Below are 4,711 nucleotides of genomic sequence, written 5' to 3' on the forward strand. Positions count from 1 at the left end.
TGAGGCGAAAGCATTTAGCGCGCTGTTGCGGCTTGTGTCACTGATGTGTGGTTAAGATATTAATTAAGCACACAATTGTTTGTGAATATTAAATGCTAGAGTCACTAAAGGGCATTTGGGAGGCATCCATCTGATTCGACGTCTTTCTGCAAACGCTCTCCAGCGTCCTAGAGAAGAACTGCACACGCGTTGGCAGGAGTAGTGTAGTCGATAGCACGCTCAGCTGCGGAACGGAAGGATGGTGGTTCGAATCCCATCGTGCACAAGGATCTTTTCTCTTACCGAGGTGAAGAGTGTCACGGACGGATGGACGGAAACCGCGAGTATGAGCCATTAAAGGCTTTTCTCCTCAATATCTGGAAGATACGCTTCTCGGCTTATATTTTCCCCCTAACGCAGCTCATTCAGAATGCACCGCAGCTCGCGGAGATGAAGGCGCTTCATTAATGCGAACGTTGGTTAGTTTGAAACGCTGGGAGTTAGTCATTTCTCTCTGCATCATTCGGGCAAACAATTACTGCCCGCTGAGAAATTTCATGCGAGAGGAGACAATTATTCCACTTCTAGAGCTACCACCGAAGTTGAGGAATACGCCTATTATACCTTCCTGTAAGAGCAGACACTGTGCAGTGATACCTGGAAATTTTCACTCCTACCCAATAACCGCGCGCACCAGGTAACGAGTCTGCAGAATCGTAGATCCTGTCTTAGCGAACATTCGAACAACACTATAAATTTGTTATATGTATAGTATCGGTATTTCTTCGCCAAAGACAGCAAGGCTGAATTCAAACACCAAATAATTTAGAGCCGGAAAACTAGATTCATAACGCCCGCGATACACTAATCGGTCCTCATTGTTGCTACGACGAATTGTGGCAGCAGTAGAATTTTGAAATATGTGCGCACGGTGTTAGCCCTTCAAAGGAACATCCCACAGTGTTCGTTGTATTTGGTGTATAGCAGTAGCATTTTCGTTAGTTTGTGCAAATGGGAACAGATCACTATTTAACTGCTAACATGTCGTCGTCGTCGTATTTCATGCTTCTGATCCGCCGCGGCTCCAAGTGTCAGCGCCAGGAGCTAGAGAGTGAACTGGCCGACTGATAATCTAAGCTGCATCATTTTGATTGTGCTGATTATGGCAGTTTCTTCCTGAAAACGCAGGCGCCATTGCCCTCCGCACCGACCTGCAGCAGGCGGACGTAAATATTCATGAGCATCCTCGCCGTCATTCTTAAGATATCCAACGATCTCTCGACAACACAGAAGCCAAGGTGAAGGACAGCATACTCCTTTTGGCTCTTCAGTAAAGGCTTTGAGCGAGAGCTATCACTTTAAAGGCTTATGTCGGTGGCTCCTAAATGCGTGAGGAAAGTGCGCTTTTGGGTGACGCCGCAATAGTGCTCGTAGCTTGTATTGAACTACCATCGGAAGATATCTCTGCGTATAGCATCATACCTCCATCATCCGTCGTGTCTGGTACGATCGCTCTGCGCTTGGACGTAGTCGGGTCTTCTTTTTTCATATAATATGCTACGCCTTTCTTAGAAATAATTTTATCCTTGGACATACTGTAATCGACGAGAGAGGCTGGATTTTTTCTTAAAAGCTTTCAGCTTTATGGGATTAGTCAGGAAAAATTATCATACAAAGGGCGAGTAACGCGTACGCATGAAAAAAATGCGGGGCTTTTTTAGTGCAAACAATCCTTCGTAGTAACCAACTTCATCTTATTGTGAAGAACAATCCTTCCCTCTCCACGAGATCGGTTGCTATAGATTCCCCTGTGGATGCAAGGAGAGACTTCCCAGACATCAGTGAAAGTGCGTTGTCACGCGTTTCGCACCACGTTGTCGCACAGTGCACTTTCTTACGTAGGGGGGACGTTGGGTCGACTAACGACTACGAAGACCTATACGGACATTTCTTCGCAAGCTTAGTTGCACCCTACTGTTGAACGGCAAGACGCTGTGAAAGTAAAACGCGATGGAAGCAGACGACAAAGTTCTTTATTGAAAGCAGACGTCTCGAAGGGATGTCTGCTTGCGGAATGTCTATCGAGAACAGACTTTGTTTTTGCTATGCCAACAAAGGTTCACCTGCTCGCCATAGACGATGCCGTCCGTGTTGGTCAAAGCCTGAAGAACGTCTGGAAGGTTGGAAGGCAGTCTCGAGAATGCACTAAGTTCCTATGGTGATGAAGGTGTGCTTATGAGGGTGCCAGTACCCGAGGGAATTGTTGTAGTTGTACAAAGCTCTTCTTGTCGCGCATAGCCCCACTGAAGGATAGGAAGAGCTGTGGGATTGTTATTGTAGTTCCTTGTTTTGCAAGCGCATTTAAAACAGTCGAAAAATTATGGGGTGCAAGCAAAGAGTCTTAGGAAGAGAGGAACGTTAGTGAGGTGAAGAAAAAATTGAAAGAAAAACATACAAATTCTAGTCATGAAATTAAGGAGTGAGTGTTTATACATCAAGATATAGAACAAAGCAAGCTATCTTTGCAAATGCACTGTACGCGCCGGAACAAGTGGTTTCGTTCTAAAAACTTATCATACTTTATAATTTAGGCAACAGAACCAAAAAATCGTATCTCTCACATTACCCTTGAGTGAATTGATACCAGTCTTGTGAAACAATCTTTGTTCTATGAATTGTGATTTCTTTGGCCACTGCGACGAGTTCTCAGAGTATTTCTCGAGACGAGAAAGGAGACCGCACGGGCGTAGCTCGTGCATTGATGCAAGAAGCTCGCCTGGAACGTTCCGTCAACCCGTCCTCACTCGAAGCCCGGCTGGAGCTCGTCTTGAAGACCCCCTGTGAGAATTCGGCCATATCTCTTCTTCAGCTTGCAGTGGAGAGCGAGGTGGAGTGCCTGGACTCCGTCAGAACCTGCATCTCTGCGGACAGAAGCCTCACCAAGGTACAAACTGATTGCGCACCGACACCATGAACCGGACGCTGTTTGTAGCAAATGCGATTACTTCTTGAGAGGGCGATGTTCTTTACCCGTCCTTTTGCGCAGGACATGGACGGTGCGGAGCCAGTGGGCATGCTTCACACCGGGCGCCTGTGCGCTGGGATTGCAAGCGAGGTGAAGTACTTTGTCACCGCGAGAACCTTTTAGTCTACGGTCAGAAGCCTGCACAAAGGAAAAATAGTTCACTCACCACCTACATCGTGCAGATGCTACTTGCCGCGAATACGAGGCCATTTCGAGAAAGCGATATTGTTTACGCGTCCTCTTTACGCAGGACATGGAGGGACGTCAGCCAATGGCGATGCCACTCACCGGCCATGCTGCCGCGGAGATCTTCAAACGCAAAATGGTTTCCATCCCGGACGTGCAGCCTTTGGTCGCTTTTCTCGTCGGCCACGCCCAACTCGGAAAGGACAAGGAGGGTGAGCAGGCCTTTCCTCAAACAGGTCTCTTTGAAAAATGTCCGTAAAAAAACGCTGCAATGAATGACACGCTGGTATGCCATTCAGAAGCTTAGCAGTCTGAGCTCAGCAGGAGTTATTGATGGAGCATTGGAAAGAATCAGCTTGCGCAGTGCCAGATGCTCTGGCTCTGTGAGGGAAGCAAACATGCAAATTTTCGCTGCGAGTACAGTTGTTTGCGAATAACCCTCAACACCTGTGACATCCAGGAAGGATGAAAGTAGTAGATTCAGACTGAAAATCATGATGGGGATTTGAAACCGTCGTTTTTTTTCGGAAACCGGTTGCACAGGTCATAGCTCAGCGATGGTGCAGAAACGCATAATTGCTGAACATTTATTGAAAACATTTTGATGCGGATTGAATACCTCTCCAAAGCTTTCGTGTCGATTTAAGCAACCGTCTTATAGCGCGTAATATAGCAATACGACACGCGTCTCATTAAAACTTAAGAAAACCGGAATGCTTTGCGAATACACAACCGACGTTAGCTCTTTCGCGATGCCAGTGGCACAGCTGTTATTGCAATATAATTTAACTCCTCTATGAGCAAATATTATGATGTGACTGTAGCAGTATTTCTCATCGTGGAATGTCCGTGCAAATATGATTGTTACGAACATACGATTAAAGAGCGGGAATGCATTGCTTTTTGACCTGCCTTCTTTCGTATTCAGCGTATCGTTTTTGTGCACCCTGCTATTGAAATATCATGAGCGAAAATTGAACTTGCACACCTGGATCTTCTCACAAAAGTCAGATATGACCACGAGACTAATCCTCTATTTTGGTGAAATTTGCGCTGGACGGTTTCATTCCCGCGCTACCTTCAACCAAGCGTTCAGACCAAAAAAAGCCATCTGCTCCGGCTCCTCGTGATATCGTATTGCGCTCTGGCATTAGTCTACTGCCGCTATATACTCACCGCTGACTCCTAAGGAGATAGCAAACCATCCGTGCGCAAGATATGAAATTGTGTCGATGGAGGACCATTAGAACCTTAAATTGGCTCCCAGCTACAGGAAAGCGGATGAATTGCAGACAAACCAACGTCGCCTTTGTAGCCAGTGCACCGATACCAAATTCCTTCGAGCGTGAAACGTTTGAGGATTTATTGAATTAAATTGTTCACAAATTAAAGAAAATCTCGTCCCATTCAGGCATACAGTAAAGCTGCGAAATTGAATGTTTGGAACGTGCAGTCAAAAAGCCAGCATTAAAGCCTGCCCCTCATTGTGTATATCCGCGAGTCGTATTCGTATTTTTGCAG

The 4,711-nt window shown here is 46.2% G+C and overlaps 1 pseudogene; it reads left to right on the forward strand.

Moving 5' to 3' along the window:
• Positions 1-2,740: 2,740 nt before the first annotated feature.
• Positions 2,741-4,711, forward strand: part of LOC144121174 (uncharacterized) — a 52,372-nt pseudogene continuing 50,401 nt past the window's right edge.

Source organism: Amblyomma americanum, chromosome 1, assembly GCF_052857255.1.
Source record: "Amblyomma americanum isolate KBUSLIRL-KWMA chromosome 1, ASM5285725v1, whole genome shotgun sequence".
NCBI lineage: Eukaryota > Metazoa > Arthropoda > Arachnida > Ixodida > Ixodidae > Amblyomma > Amblyomma americanum.